The sequence below is a fragment of the Eubalaena glacialis genome, chromosome 13, assembly GCF_028564815.1.
Source record: "Eubalaena glacialis isolate mEubGla1 chromosome 13, mEubGla1.1.hap2.+ XY, whole genome shotgun sequence".
NCBI lineage: Eukaryota > Metazoa > Chordata > Mammalia > Artiodactyla > Balaenidae > Eubalaena > Eubalaena glacialis.
This window is the reverse complement of record NC_083728.1, coordinates 19,361,790-19,378,848: the sequence shown is the minus strand read 5'-3', so window position 1 is coordinate 19,378,848 and position 17,059 is coordinate 19,361,790. Positions and strand designations below refer to the sequence as shown.

Here is a 17,059-nt window from a genome sequence, read left to right as displayed (position 1 = left end):
TGATGTTGGGTTCTTCTTAGTGCATCATATCATGGGGTTCATTGATGTTGCTTGTCTTATTACTGGTGATGCTGACCTTGATCTCTTGGCTAAGGTGCTTTCTGCACTGTAGAGTTACTATCTTTTCTTTCCTTTATAGATAATAAATAAGTTGAAGGAGTTGATTTGAGACTATGCAAATTTCTGGCAAAGGTTTCTTAAAGGATTACTGGCTCCCTCATTCACAAGCCTGCTCGCTTTCCTTAAAAACTCCAAGAGGTTAGTTGATAGTATTTCCCCTTATTATGTGTCATGCAAACACTTTGTTATTACTTTTTTGTTTGTTCAATGAGATTTATTTTTCTTCTACTTGTAAAAATAGCACATCTTCATTGTCAAAGAAAATATGGCATGTTCATAAACATGGCTTTAGAGATTGGTACCTATTATGGACTGAACGTTTGTGTCGCCCTCCCTCCAAATTCATGTTGGAATTCTAACCCCCAATGTGATGGTATGAGGACATGGGGCCTTTGGGAGATAATTAGGTCATCACAGTGGAACCCTCATGAATGGGATTAGTGCCCTTACCAAAGGGACCCTAAAGAGCTCTCTCACCCCTCTCCACCATGCGAGGCTACAAGAAGAAAAAGGCCATCTGCAACCCGGAAGAGGGCCCTCACCAGAACCCGATCATGCTGGCACCCAGCCACCAGGACAGTGAGAAAAAAATGTCTTTTGTTTATAAGCCACCCCTATTTTGTTACAGCAGCCTATACTAAAATAGCAACTCTATATATAAATGTAGATATAGATATAGATATATAGATACCAGTGAACCTCTTTTCCTCTTTTAATACCACTGGAGTCAGATACCATGGGCTTATTCATTAAGTCCCAGCCCCACCATGGACTTCAGGAAAGTTACTTAATTTGCGTGCTGGTTTGCCCAGCATCTGTTATTTGCTGATGCGATGAGCAAAATTAAATAACATTTTTTGGGAAGAACTATTCAGAAAGGTAGAGGTAAAAATTTTATGGTCTGTGTTTAATGGAAGGCAACTGAACACAGTCATGGGGAAAGTGAGGTCACACAGTAGACATCTGCAACTCCAGATGCCACATGTGGACAAAGGTTCAAAGTGTTCACTGCTGAATTCCTTAATGACCGGAAGGACTGCTACCTGGTCCCCAGGATTTGCCTGTTTCCAGTTTACCAAGTGAGGCTCCAACAGACTGTAAATTTATCACTTATTTGCGTGGCCCAAATACAATCAGGAAAAGGTTATTACCTCTCCCACTATTTTCCCCCAGAACAATAACAACAACAGGAACAGCTAACAATGGTGGAACACACGACTCGCACTGGACGCTGTGCCTTCTAAGCCCGTTACGTGCACTAGTTCATTCAACTCTCATCACAGTCCTTGCTAGGAGGTATTATTATTGCCTCCAGTTTACAGTTAAGGAAAATGAGGCACAAAGAAGTTACAAAAAGTAACTTGCTCAAGGTCACTCAGCTAGTAGCTGGTAGAGCCAGAATATGAACCCAGGCAAGCCTAGTTCCAGAGCGCAGGCTCTTAGCACTATGCTCTCCTATTGGCAGAGAATGCAAGAACACATTATCATCTAGAAGAGAGAAACAGTCCATGAATTCAAGTTCCGAGGGAAGCTGAACTGAGCAAAAGATTCACATGACAGACGAAAACCACTTCCAGAATGGAAAGACCTGAGAGAAGAAACAAGAAGGGGCTCTCAGGATCGCACACATAATTAGCAATGAAAGTGGGTCACAAGACAACAGCCTGGAAACATCTGAAAACAATGCGTAGAAATGGACTCCAAGTTGACAAGTTAAACAAGCAGGTTATGTGAAAGGGAATCCAGCAGTTACTTTTGATTTTTTTTTTTTTTTTTTAAGTAACAGAAGCCCAGAGACAAGGCGATCTAAAATATAAGACCTCAAAGGAAAAGAGATGAGTGAATCAGAATACTTCAAGCTGTCATCTCTAAACAAACAAAATGATGCCAACCCCCTAGGCCAGATGCTCTTGTCATTCCTCTACCACCAAGATGTCTCCAAGAGCTGCGGTCAACAGCGCTGTCTGCATTTCCTCAGCTGGTCTGACTCCAGTGTGAGCTGACCTCCGTACCCTGTGGACTGAGCACGGTGGGATCACTATCAATTTTCTAACTGAGAAAACCAGTGGCTGAGCTTCTCCTTATCCTTATCCTACTGGATCCTCTGGGTGAATGGCCACTGCCGGCCACTGCCCCTCGTAGGAAACCATCTCTTCCACACCACTCTTTTCTGCTTCTCCCCTACCTCTTCCTCTAGCATCACCTTGGCATTCAGGCCTGGTTTGCAATCCCACTTACTAGCTTAGTAACAATGCCTTCGAGCCTTAGTTTCCTGGCCCGCGAAGTAGGGTAGTAATAATTTCTACACACAGGGCTATTAAAAAGATAAAGTAAGCCATCTGAAAAAGCTCTCACCACCCCGTGCAGGACATGTATTACAGGGCTCAGTACATTTTGACTTCCTGCACATAAAGACTGGTCTTGGCCAGGAGGCCAACCTAAGCCCTTTTTTCTGCCTACATGCTCTAACAGGGGGAACTTTATATCTATTCCATGGCTTTGACCTCCTCCTTGGAGCAAGTATATCTCACAACCTTTATCTCCAGCCCCTACATCTCAACTGAGTTTCCAACTCATATTTCCAATTACTCCTAGATATGTTTTCCTAGATCTGTTGACAATTTTTTAAACTCAGGAAGTCCTAAAATGCTGTCTCTCTCCAAAGTAGTCTCTGCGACCCCCTCCACAACATCCACCCCGTGACATAAGGTAGTCGATATTTCCACCGTCTGTTATTACCTTCCCTAAAACAAACAAACAAGAAAACCCTCTAAGTCATCCTCTAATCCCAATCTCACCTGAGTCAGGAACTAGTATTTTTAGATTCCGCCTCAAAACACCTCATCTCCTCCATCGCCGCTGCCTCCACCTTGTTTAAGTTCTCATCATCTCTTACCTGGATGACTGCCACAGCTGCTCAACTGACTTCCTCCCTACAGTCCGTGCGTCACATGACAGCCAGAGTTATCTTCCTAAAAACAGGCTTGAACAGAGTACTCCCCTGCTTTAAAACCTTTCTGGTGGGGCCGCAGAAAGCCGAAACTCGTTGGCCAGGCATTCGAGGTGCTTCGCAATCTGGCCCCAGCATCCCTTTGTCCAGTCTCATCTCCAGCCACTTAGGTACCTTCAGGCTTTTGCCCATTCACTTTATCCTCTATCCCACAAAGCCCTACTGGCACAGTAACACTCAGCATTCAGGATGCCTTCGCTGACTCACCAAACATCATCCCCTCCCTCCCTGTGTCTCCAGGACACCTGACACATCACATCTTTCGCCACTGTGGGTTTGCATGCATGCCACCTCCTCAACCAGAAAGGGACCTTGAAGGCAAGGACAGAGCTACCTTTCTCTTTGTATCTACTGCACCTAGCTCAGTGTCTGTCCAGCTCAGAGTGAGGCTTAAGTGGTTGTTAACTAACTTAATCAAGAATAACAAAATACTTATGAGTATCAGGCTGAAACCTAGAAGAATTACTGCACCTCACAGAACAAATGTAAAATGTGAAGGGTAAAAATATCTGGGGTAGATGAGAAGTACGAAGAGGGGATGCCAAAACAGGGAGAAACTGAGTTTCCTTATATGGAAGGAAAGGAAAGTTCCTGCTTTTGCTTTGATGATAGTAAATAAATTTAGGGAACAAATGTTATTTTTAGCACTAAGAGAATTGTTCATGTTTAAATTTTGTCTTAAAGTTAAAAAGAAGAAAAGGACACTCCAGGACTTCCCTGGTGGCACAGTGGTTAAGAATCCGCCTGCCAATGCTGGGGACACGGGTTCGAGCCCTGGTCCGGGAAGATCCCACATGCCGCGGAGCAACTAAGCCCGTGTGCCACAACTACTGAGCCTGTGCTCTAAAGCCCGCAGGCCACAACTACTGAGCCCGTGTGCCACAACTACTGAAGCCCACGTACCTAGAGCCCATGCTCTGCAACAAGAGAAGCCACTGCAATGAGAAACCTGCGCACCAAAACGAAGAGTAGCCCTCGCTTGCCGCAACTAGAGAAAGCCTGCGCGCAGCAACAAAGACCCAACGCAGACAAAAATAAATAAATAAATAAATAAAATTTATTAAAAAAAAAAAAAAGGACACTCCATAAAACAGAAGGCGTAACAGGAAAGAGACAACTAAGCAATACAAAAATTAAGAAACGAATTATACATAGAAAACATAACAAATGCAAAAGCAACCATAAATTAAGGATGCTAAATTCACACATAAGTTATAGAATCTTCAAGATTGGTTGAACAGAAGACAAAATCCGACAACATTCTGCTTGAAATAACAGAGCTCTGAAATAATAATGAAATTAGAAAATATAACAAAATCACTGCACAAGAAATGTATAGACTATTAAAAAAAAGAACAGGGCTTCCCTGGTGGCGCAGTGGTTGAGAATCTGCCTGCTAATGCAGGGGACACGGGTTCGAGCCCTGGTCTGGGAGGATCCCACGTGCCGCGGAGCAACTGGGCCCGGGAGCCACGACTGCTGAGCCTGTGCGTCTGGAGCCTGTGCTCCGCAACGGGAGAGGCCGTGATAGTGAAGAGGCCCGCGCACCGCGATGAGGAGTGGCCCCTGCTTGCCGCAACTGGAGAAAGCCCTCGCACAGAAACGAAGACCCAACACAGCCAAAAATAAATATTAAAATAAATAAATAAATAAATAAAAGATTACTATTTAAAAAAGAAATTAAAAAAAAAAAAAAAGAACAGAGGACAAGCATTGCTTTAAGTATTGTCAGAAAACAAAGATTCTAAAATACTTGACCAACATCTTTGAAAAAATAAATAACTACACCCCCGCCCCCAAAGCAACTCGCCCCTGATGGTTTATTAGTGGATCATTTCAAACTCTCCAGAAACAAACAAAACATATTATTGAAAACATATCTAAAAAAGGTCATGATATAGATTATCTAGTTCATTCTATGAACCCAATTCTAAAACTGGCAGAGAAAATGAAGAGAGAAAACTACAGATGAAGCGTACTTAAAATTTATGCTCAAAAATTAAAAAAAAAAAAAAACAGTAAATAGAATCTAGGAATAGGTTAAAATTTTAAATTGTGTCATGTCATCAGATACCAAAAATTCATTTGTTAAACTCCAACAGATATTCTTAATTTCAAAATTCTAAAACTAATAATAAAGGTATACTTTCTTACCCTTTTTAGAGTATCTATTTAAAACCAAATGTCAGCAGTATACTTCAAGGAAGAAATGAGACATGCAGTCATTAAAAACAGGCACAAAGTGAAGCAGCATTTTATCATCACTGTTAATTAATACAGGATCAGAAGTGCCTTCCAATACAAAGCAACATGAAAACGAATAAGAAATACAAATACAATAAAGGAAGAGGCAAAATTTTTAATATATATAACACCACTGTAACTTGCAAACCCAAAGGAATCACTTAAATGGTTACGATGAGCTTAAAGTGACCAAAGTCATCACCAGTATAGAAAAATCAACACTATTTCTGGTCCTCAAACTTGACCGCAGTGAAAATCACCCTGGCAGATTTTTAAAATGCCAATGCTTACAACTCACCCCAGACAAACTGCCTCAGCATCTCTGGTGGTGGGACGAGACATCAGTAATTTATAACGCTTCTAAGTTGATTCTAATGTGCAGCTAAGTCGAGATACCACTACTCTATACGTAATTATCTAAGTGTCTAAAAAACGCAACGCAAAACCATTTGTAATATTCGCAAATGGGAAGAGAAAGATTGCTGTAAGGCAACAGGAGTGCAAAAGAAGAAGCCCGAAAGGGGACATAGTTAGCTCCTGTGCCAGAGTCTCCAGTCCACTGCAGTTCAGGCAAAGAGGCAGGCAGCCGCCCAAGTTATTGGACGGGGACATGACCCATGGCAACAACGGAACAGTGGCAGCAAGAGATAATTAGTCTCAGTCCAAGTGCTACTGAAATCAGAAGCATGCATGAAGATTTAACAGAGGCTGAGGAGGTTCAAGATTACTTGCATATCTGTGTGAGGTCACATGTGAGATCAATTCCTAGAAATGCAATTGCTGAGTCAAATGGTATGTGCCTTTGAAAGTGAAAGATTAATTTTAAAAGATCTTAAAGGTGAAATAGAAAAAGCATGATGTGTAGAATAAACAAAACATCACATTTGATAGGTAGGAAGAGTGGAGTGGGAGAAAGGAGGGAAGCTGGAGCTAGGCGAGGTGGCTCAGTGCTGCCAGGGAGTAGGTAGGGAGACTGACATCACAGAAAATTCCTGGTGATTCCAATTTGGCTTTGGCCTTCACATTCACTTTGCCCCCACAGCAGAGACCTGAAGGAGAAGGCGGCCAGGAGCCACGTGGCTACCTGGGAGGAGAAGATTCCACGACTGACTGAAGAACCGTAAGGAGATCAGTGTGACTGACGCAGAGTCGGTGTGAAGGTGAGCACTAGAAAATGTGTGCACAAGTGCACTTGTAATAAACTTGTCTTATGCCGTTTTTAGTTTAGAGGATTGATATACAAGGCCATTAAATAGTTTTTACTCCACCTTCCAACTCAAAGTTAAAGAATGAGAAAACTGGAATATACCTTCTATCTAACAGTAGGCCTGCCACAATCCACCATGAGACAGGAAGTTCCACAAGTGACAGTTGTGAGGAAATTCCCATGGGCTGGGTGGCCCAGGCTTGTGGGGAGGGAGTGATGTTGCCATGGAGTTGTCCAAGTCAGGCTGCTGTGCACAGAACTTCCATTATATACCAGCAATGACCCTGACTCCATTTCCTCCCCTTTCTTTCCAAAAAGTTCTACTCAGAAAGGTTCTTAACTTTATAATGATAAATAAGGTAGTAAATTTCCTTTATTTAAAAAACTTTAACAACAAAACCCCTCAAAATCTAAGGCTGTGAGTGGCTCAATAACAGAATAAACTGAGTTCCCAACTCATATATGTATATGTATATGTATATATGTATATGTATATACATATATGAGTATATAACTTTACTAGGGCACATCTAGTTCATCAAGGGGAGGCTATGCTTATTTACATTAATTATTGGCCAGTCAGCTTTGTCTGTAGTATTACTTTTCATAGTCCAGAGAGCAGTACCACACATCCTATAGCCTGAGAACATGGCTTGGATAATTTGGTATTCAAACCAGTGTTTTTCAAGTCAGTCATTTAATAAAGCAGAAGTATGTTTTGCACTCAGACTAAAAAACTGACCTTGAACTAAACCTGCACATCACAAGAGACACAACACACAACTCTACTTTTATAATACCCAGCGGTCAACCTAAGATATAACAGGTTCCTATCAAGTGATCTAAGAAGTCACCTAAATTGTATATTCAATACAGATATTTTTAGATTAATCCAAATGATTAAAAGAATCATTTGATCAAAGAGCTCAGCAATAAAATCAAGGAAAGAGAAAATAAAGAATGTTTAACAGCAATACAAAGATTAAATACAGCCATAAAGACTTAGGCATGACAAAGTAATGGTAATTGATATGGCAAGAAACCTAAATTCAGAAGTGTACTATTTACCCAGGAAACATACTTTTTCCTCACTTCCTTGGTTTCTCCAGTTTCTCTCTTCTCTTTGTGCAGCCTCATATGCATCTTTAAAGGTTCACTTGTTGCTTCTGCAGTTGTATCCAGTCCTGCAAAAGAAGCGACATATCCTCACTTCATGAGAAAAGAGATAAAGTGTATTCTAGGATGCTGAGCTATCCAATCTCATCAATCTCCTTTCCTAACTCATTTTCACCAGAACTATACACAAACAGAAAAACCAAGGGGGTGGGGAGAGTAAGAAGAGGGCACTAAAATACAAACAAGCAATTTTAAATGATTAAAAATGCTAGTAGTAACTGAAAGATATCAATGGAAAAAAGGCAAACTTGATTGTCTCTGATGATAGATCAGAACAAGATGATTCATTAAAATCTCTTTCCACCAATGAGTTTCCATCTTTCTCTCCTGGCTAAGTTTGAGATGGCTTAGCAGAAATGATCAAATTCACTGATGTGTGGGACTTCCCTAGTGGCACAGTGGTTAAGACTTCTCGCTCCCAATGCAGGGGGCCCAGGTTCGATCCATAGTCAGGGAACTAGATCCCACATGCATGCCACAACTAAGAGTTCACATGTCACAACTAAGGAGCCCGCCTGCCGCAACTAAGACCCAACGCAACCAAATAAATAAATAACTAAATAATATTTTAAAAAATTAACTGATGCGTAGCCTTACAACTTCAAGGGTGAGTACCATTAAGGATGTGCTATTTTCTGATGCTCTTCCATTCAAAGCCCTGGGGTTTTCCTGACATGGATTCTAGAGGTAAAAAAAATGGTCTAGACTGAGTTCCGGGCTAAGGAGCTATGTTGTCTTCATCTTTTGTCTCTGACCCTTATCCCTATGTCATCCCATTCTACCCAATGACAGACACATGGTAGCTCTTGATGAATGAATGAGACAGTAACTGTTTTCAACAAATGACCAGAAATGCTTCACATGATCTTAAAATTACTTGGGAAGCAGTTGAAAAACCACTGCTTTTGAGTTCTTTATTTCTTTCCCAAAGCATTCTCTTTGGTTGAGATGCCCAGTAAAATGGCCCTCAAGTGAGTATACCAGAGGGTCTCAGAACTTCGAACGGTGCATGGGTACACGAGAGAGTCAGGGCTATGAGTATCTGAATGTAAACAAGTTTGCCCCTCAAAAAAGCACCCTGGGGACTTCCCTGGTGGTCCAGTGGTTAAGAATCCACCCTCCAATGCAAGGGATGTGGGTTCGATCCCTGGTCAGGGAACTAAGATCCCACATGCCGCGGGGCAACTAAGCCCATGCGTCACAATTAGAGAAGCCGCACGCCGCAAGAAAGACCCAGCGCAGCTCCGAGTGCTCTTTCCCCATCATTCTTATGTCTTTAGCATACACCTGTCAAGTTTTTACTCTGTGTCAGGCACTGTTCTAAGAGCTTTAACTACATTAACTAACTCAACCTTTATAACAACCCTATGAGGTAGATTCTATTATTCTAATTGCTCAGAGGAGGAGACGAAAGCACAGAAAGGTTAAGAAAATTGTGCAAGGAAATGCACTATATGCTGCCATTCACAGGCAGGGGTTCCTGGGCACACATGATCTTGCAGGAAGCTGTAGTCTCATATACCGATTTCACTTTCTTCTATTGCTCTTATGGTACAGTAGTAGCTCAATAGCTAAATTAGCTCTTGTTGGAAAACTGTCCTAATTAATAATTTATTAAAAACTTTAAATTCTCCACCACTTAAAAAACTGACCTTTTCTTAATTTAAAAAATCATCCAGTGAACATCACAGAGAGGAACTCTTCCTAATTCTGTGGAACTCAGAAGCAATCATGATTTTCAGCTGCTTACATTCACCCACTACTTCAGATTATTACATTTATTCTAGATATTTTGCCATGCTTACCAGATCCCTTCTAACTTTAAAATTTCAAATCCCTCACTCAAGCAAGGCATTTATTCTTTGCTCTCTAGTTCAGTTGATTGGGACCCGATGCTAATGACGCCAAAAGCTTTGGGTTCAATCCACTGCAAACCACTTCGCTTTGTTTGCTTCAAGTCTGCAAACCCTTAGCCTGGATGGCACGTTGTGGGTCATAAGAGGAGCCAGGTGGAAGCGTGCAAGACAACTAGCATAAATAACATCTGCTTGAGAAACAAGTCCACATACAACACAGGGGCAGGAGCATGACCCTGAGGCAGAAGCATCAACTCCATACATAAAGAAAAGCTTCATGATCACTGGCAAAGCACTTCTACCTTTCTGAGTAAGATGCCCTTCTCAAGCTCAGATCTTTTTGTCAGAATCTAACCTAAAGTCCCTCCTTCAAAAAACAAAACAGGTATAAGATTAAAATAAGAAACTAAGGTTTTTAGTTTTTGCACAAGATGTGCTTGATCTGAAAAAAAAAATTTCTTATTCCTGACACCAATTCCACTGACACTAAAAAGCACTCGTAATGGCTTTCGAAAGTGTCACAGAAGTCTCTAGCAGTGCAACACAGCAAACCACCAGAAAAACCTTACTGCAATTCCATATGTATATCTCACATTCTTTAAAAATTACTCCTAATTTTCATAAAACCAAAAGCTGCTCCACCTCCAAATAATATAGTTATTTTAAACATGCTTTTTCAAATTAAATGAAGAGACCAAATCCTATCAGTCCAGATCACATTTTAAAACAACCAAGGGCCCACTCAAGGTAGAAGTTTTAACAGCTTCCACAAGTAAAAAAGAAAAGGCTATATTCCTTAATTGTTATTCTACGAAGAAACCCACTTGGGATCATCTGTCTTCGTGTTTTCTTGCCCACAGCTGGAAAGAACTTTCCCAATGTACTAATGCTACAAAGCACATGGATTCCAACAGTCACAAGGTAACTATGACAGCAAAGCCACAGTTATTTATGAGATCACAAAAACTATATGATGCAACTTTTTAAATTTGAGGGAAAATTCACATAACATAAAATTAACCATTTTAATGAGTACAATTCAATGGCATTTAGTATATTCACAGTGCTGTACAACCCTCACCTGTATCTAGTTCCAAAACATTTTCGTCATCCCCAAATGAAACCTTGTACTCATGAAGCAGTCACTACCATTCCCCCTGCTCCAGCCCCTGGCAACCACTAATATGCTCTTTGTCTCAATGAATTTATCTATTCCGGATATTTCACATAAATGTAATCACACAATATGTGACCTTTTGTGCCTGCCTTCTTTCACTTAGCATGATGTTTTGAGGTGTTTCCACATTATAGCTGCATCAGTACTTTACTCCTTTTTATGGCTAAAAAATATTCCATTGTATGGATAAATCACATTTTGTTCACCCATTCATCCACCGATGGACATCTGGGTTGTTCCTACCTTTTGGCTACTGTGAATAGTGCTGCTAGGAACATCTGTGTACAAGTACTTGTTTGAATACCTGTCTTCAATTATTTGGGGTATGTACCCAGAGGTAGAACTGCTGGGTCATATGGTAAGTCTATATTTAACTTTCTGAGGAACTGCCAAACTGTTCTCCACGGTGGCTACACAATTTTACATTCTCGCCAGCAAAGCACAAGGGTCCAACATCCTCACTAACACTTCATATTTTCCGTTTGGGATGTTTTTAAATTATAGCCATCCTTGTGGGTGTGAAGCAGTATCTCATTGTGGCTGATTTGCATTCCCTTAATGACCGATGACGTTGCACATCTTTTCATATAATTGTTGGCCATTTGTATATCTTCTTTGGATAAATGTCCAATGAAGTCTTTGCCCATATTTTAATTGGGTTGTTTTTCTTTTTGCTGTTGAGTTGTTAGAGGTTTGTTTTTTTTTTTAATGTATTATGGATACTAGGTCCTTCTCAGATTTGCATATTTTCTCCCATTCTGTAGATTGTCTTTCCACTTTCTTAATAATGTCATTTGGTTAGGACCTATGCAGCGGGGAGAGGAAGCACATCGAAAGGAGGGCCTCTGGAGTATGGGTTTCCAGAGTGTGGAGCCGTGTGGCTGACAGGGTCTTGGTGCTCCGGCAGGGTGTCAGGCCTGTGCCTCTGAGGTAGGAGAGCCAAGTTCAGGACATTGGTCCACCAGAGACCTCCCGGCTCCATGTAATATCAAACGGCAAAAGCTCTCCCAGAGATCTCCATCTCAATGCTAAGACCCAGCTCCACTCAACGACCAGCAAGCTACAGTGCTGGACACCCTATGCCAAACAACTAGCAAGACAGGAACACAACCCCACCCATTAGCAGCAAAGACGCTGCCTAAAATCATAATAAGGCCACAGACACCCCAAAACACACCACCAGACATGGTCCTGCCCATCAGAAAGACAAGATCCAGCCTCATCCACCAGAACACAGGCACCAGTCCCCTCCACCAGGAAACCTACACAAGCCACTGAACCAACCTCACCCACTGGGGGCAGACACCAAAAACAACGGAAACTACGAACCTGCAGCCTGCGAAAAAGAAACCCCAAACACAGTAAGTTAAGCAAAATGAGTAGACAGAGAAACACACAGCAGATGAAGAAGCAAGGTAAAAACCCACCAGGCCAAACAAAGGAAGAGGAAATACGCAGTCCACCTGAAAAAGAATTCAGAGTAATGATAGTAAAGAGGATGCAAAATCTTGTAAATAGAATGGAGAAAATACAAGAAACGTTTAACAAGGACCTAGAAGAACTAAAGAGCAAACAAACAATGATGAACAACACAATAAATGAAATTAAAAATTCTCTAGAAGGAATCAATAGCAGAATAACTGAGGCAGAAGAATGGATAAGTGACCTGGAAGATAAAATAGTGGAAAAAACTACCACAGAGCAGAATAAAGAGAAAAGAATTGAGGACAGTCTCAGAGACCTCTGGGACAACATTAAATGCACCAACATTCGAATTACAGGGGTCCCAGAAGAAGAAGAGAAAAAGAAAGGGACTCAGAAAATATTTGAAGAGATTACAGTTGAAAACTTCCCTAATATGGGAGAGGAAATAGTCAATCAAGTCCAGGAAGTGCAGAGAGTCCCATACAGGATAAATCCAAGGAGAAACACGCCAAGACACATATTAATCAAACTATCAAAAATTAAATACAAAGAAAAAATATTAAAAGCAGCAAGGGAAAAACAACAAATAACATACAAGGGAATCCCCATAAGGTTAACAGCTGACCTTTCAGCAGAAACTCTGCAAGCCAGAAGGGAGTGGCAGGATGTATTTAAAGTGATGAAAGGGAAAAACCTACAACCAAGATTACTCTACCCAGCAAGGATCTCATTCAGATTCCACGGAGAAATTAAAACCTTAACAGATAAGCACAAGCTAAGAGAATTCAGCACCACCAAACCAGCTTTACAACAAATGCTAAAGGAACTTCTCTAGGCAGGGAACATAAGAGAAGTTAAAGACCTACAATAACAAACCCAAAACAATTAAGAAAATGGTAATAGGAACATACATATTAACAATTACCTTAAATGTAAATGGATTAAATGCTCCAACCACAAGACACAGACTGGCTGAATGGATACAAAAACAAGGCCCGTACATATGCTGTCTACAAGAGACACACTTCAGACCTAGGGACACATACAGACTGAAAGTGAGGGGATGGAAAAAGATATTCCATGCAAATGGAAATCAAAAGAAAGATGGAGTAGCAATTCTCATATCAGACAAAGTAGACTTTAAAATAAAGACTATTACAAGAGACAAAGAAGGACACTACATAATGATCAAGGGATCAATCCAAGAAGAAGCTGTAACAATCGTAAATATTTATGCACCCAACATAGGAGCACCTCAATACATAAGGCAAATGTTAACAGCCATAAAAGGGGAAATCGACAGTAACACAATCATAGTAGGGGACTTTAACACCCCACTTTCACCAATGGACAGATCATCCAAAATGAAAATAAATAAGGAAACACAAGCTTTAAATGATACATTAAACCAGATGGACTTAATTGATATTTATAGGACATTCCATCCAAAAACAACAGAATACACTTTCTTCTCAAGTGCTCATGGAACATTCTCCAGGATAGATCATATCTTGGGTCACAAACCAAGCCTTGGTAAATTTAACAAAATTGAAATCAAATCAAGTATCTTTTCCGACCACAACGCTATGAGACTAGATATCAATTACAGGAAAAAATCTGTCAAAAATACAAACACATGGAAGCTAAACAATACAGTACTAAATAACCAAGAGATCACTGAAGAAATCAAAGAGGAAATCAAAAAATACCTAGAAACAAATGACAATGAGAACATGACGACCCAAAACCTATGGATGCAGCAAAAGCAGTTCTAAGAGGGAAGTTTATAGCAATACAATCCTACCTCAAGAAACAAGAAACATCTCAAATCAACAACCTAACCTTACACCTAAAGCAATTAGAGAAAGAAGAACAAAAAAAAAACCCAAAGTTAGCAGAAGGAAAGAAATCATAAAGATCAGATCAGAAATAAATGAAAAATAAACGAAGGAAACAATAGCAAAGATCAGTAAAACTAAAAGCTGGTTCTTTGAGAAGATAAAATTGATAAACCATTAGCCAGACTCATCAAGAAAAAAAGGGAGAAGACTCAAATCAATAGAATTAGAAATGAAAAAGGAGAAGTAACAACTGACACCGCAAAAATACAAAGGATCATGAGAGATTACTACAAGCAACTCTATGCCAATAAAATGGACAACCTGGAAGAAACGGACAAATTCTTAGAAAAGCACAACCTTCCAAGACTGAAGCAGGAAGAAACAGCAAATATAAACAGACCAATCACAAGCACTGAAATTGAGACTGTGATTAAAAATCTTCCAACAAACAAAAGCCCAGGACCAGATGGCTTCACAGGAGAATTCTATCAAACATTTAGAGAAGAGCTAACACCTATCCTTCTCAAACTCTTCCAAGATATAGCAGAGAGAGGAACACTCCCAAACTCATTCAACGAGGCCACCATCACCCTGATACCAAAACCTGACAAAGATGTCACAAAGAAAGAGAACTACAGGCCAATATCACTGATGAACATAGATGCAAAAATCCTCAACAAAATACTAGCAAACAGAATCCAACAGCACATTAAAAGGATCATACACCGTGATCAAGTGGGGTTTAACCCAGGAATGCAAGAATTCTTCAATATACGCAAATCAATCAATGTGATAAAACCATATTAACAAATTGAAGGATAAAAACCATATGATAATCTCATTAGATACAGAAAAAGCTTTCAACAAAATTCAACACCGATTTATGATAAAAACCCTCCAGAAAGTAGGCATAGAGGGAACTTACCTCAACATAATAAAGTCCACATACGACAAACCCACAGCCAACATCGTTCTCAATGGTGAAAAACTGAAAGCATTTCCTCTAAGATCAGGAACAAGACAAGGTTGTCCACTCGCACCACTATTATTCAACATAGTTTTGGAAATTTTAGCCACAGCAATCAGAGAAGAAAAAGAAATAAAAGGAATCCAAATCAGAAAAGAAGAAGTAAAGCTGTCACTGTTTGCAGATGACATGATACTACACATAGAGAATCCTAAAGATGCTACCAGAAAACTACTAGAGCTAATCAGTGAATTTGGTAAAGTTGCAGGATTCAAAGTTAATGCACAGAAATCTCTTGCATTCCTATACACCAATGATGAAAAATCTGAAAGAGAAATTAAGGAAACACTCCCATTTGCCACTGCAACAAAAAGAATAGACTACCAAGGAATAAACCTACCGAAGGAGACAAAAGACCTGTATGCAGAAAACTATAAGACACTGATGAAAGAAATTAAAGATGATACAAACAGATAGAGATATACCATGTTCTTGGATTGGAAGAATCAACATTGTGAAAATGACTATACTACCCAAAGCAATCTACAGATTCAACGCAATCCCTATCAAACTACCAATGGCATTTTTCACAGAACTAGAACAAAAAATTTCACATTTGTATGGAAACACAAAAGACCCCGAATTGCCAAAGCAATCTTGAGAAAGAAAAACGGAGCTGGAGGAATCAGGCTCCTGGACATCAGACTATATTGCAAAGCTACAGTAATCAAGACAGTATGGTACTGGCACAAAAACAGAAATATAGATCAATGGAACAGGATAGAAAGCCCAGAGATAAACCCAAGCACATATGGTCACCTTATTTTTGATAAAGGAGGCAAGAATATACAGTGGAGAAAAGACAGCCTCTTCAATAAGTGGTGCTGGGAAAACTGGACAGCTACATGGAAAAGAATGAAATTAGAACACTCCCTAACACCATACACAAAAATAAACTCAAAATCGTTTAAAGACCTAAATGTAAGGCCAGACACTATAAAACTCTTAGAGGAAAACATAGGCAGAACACTCTATGACATAAATCACAGCAAGATCCTTTTTGACCCACCTCCTAGAGAAATGGGAAAAAAAAACAAAAATAAACAAATGGGACCTAATGAAACTTAAAAGCTTTTGCACAGCAAAGGAAAACATAAAGAAGACGAAAAGACAACCCTCAGAATGGGAGAAAATATTTGCAAATGAAGCAACTGACAAAGGATTAATCTCCAAAATTTACAAGCAGCTCATGCAGCTCAATATCAAAAAAACAAACAACCCAATCCAAAAATGGGCAGAAGACCTAAACAGACATTTCTCCAAAGAAGATATACAGATTGCCAACAAACACATGAAAGGATACTCAACATCACTAATCATTAGAGAAATGAAAATCAAAACTACAATGAGGTATCACCTCACACCAGTCAGAATGGCCATCATCAAAAAATCTACAAACAATAAATGCTGGAGAGGATGTGGAGAAAAGGGGACCCTCTTGCACTGTTGGTGGGAATGTAAATTGATACAGCCACTATGGAGAACAGTATGGAGGTTCCTTAGAAAACTAAGGATAGAACTACCATACGACCCAGCAATCCCACTACTGGGCATATACCCTGAGAAAACCATAATTCAAAAAGAGTCATGTACCACAATGTTCACTGCAGCTCTATTTACAGTAGCCAGGACATGGAAGCAACCTAAGTGTCCATCGACAGATGAATGGATAAAGAAGATGTGGCACATATATACAATGGAATATTACTCAGCCGTAAAAAGAAACGAAATTGAGTTATTTGTAGTGAGGTGGATGGACCTAGAGTCTGTCATACAGAGTGAAGTCAGGAAGAGAAAAACATATACCGTATGCTAACACATATATATGGAATCTAAAAAAAAAAAAAATGGTTCTGAAGAACCTAGGGGCAGGGCAGGAATAAAGACGCAGACGTAGAGAAAGGACTTGAGGACACGGGAAGGCGGAAGGGTAAGCTGGGACGAAGTAAGAGAGTGGCATGGACATATATACACTA

At 40.1% G+C, this 17,059-nt stretch overlaps 1 protein-coding gene across 4 annotated transcripts in view; it reads right to left on the bottom strand.

Annotated features, from left to right (window-relative positions):
- ZHX3 (zinc fingers and homeoboxes 3) overlaps window positions 1-17,059 on the bottom strand; it is a 134,102-nt gene that overhangs the window by 52,396 nt on the left and 64,647 nt on the right. For all 4 annotated transcript variants that reach the window (XM_061210250.1, XM_061210249.1, XM_061210248.1 and 1 more), the window contains exon 2: window positions 7,663-7,765. The gene's annotated coding sequence lies outside the window, so the exon portion shown is untranslated. The remainder of the gene's footprint in view (window positions 1-7,662; window positions 7,766-17,059) is intronic.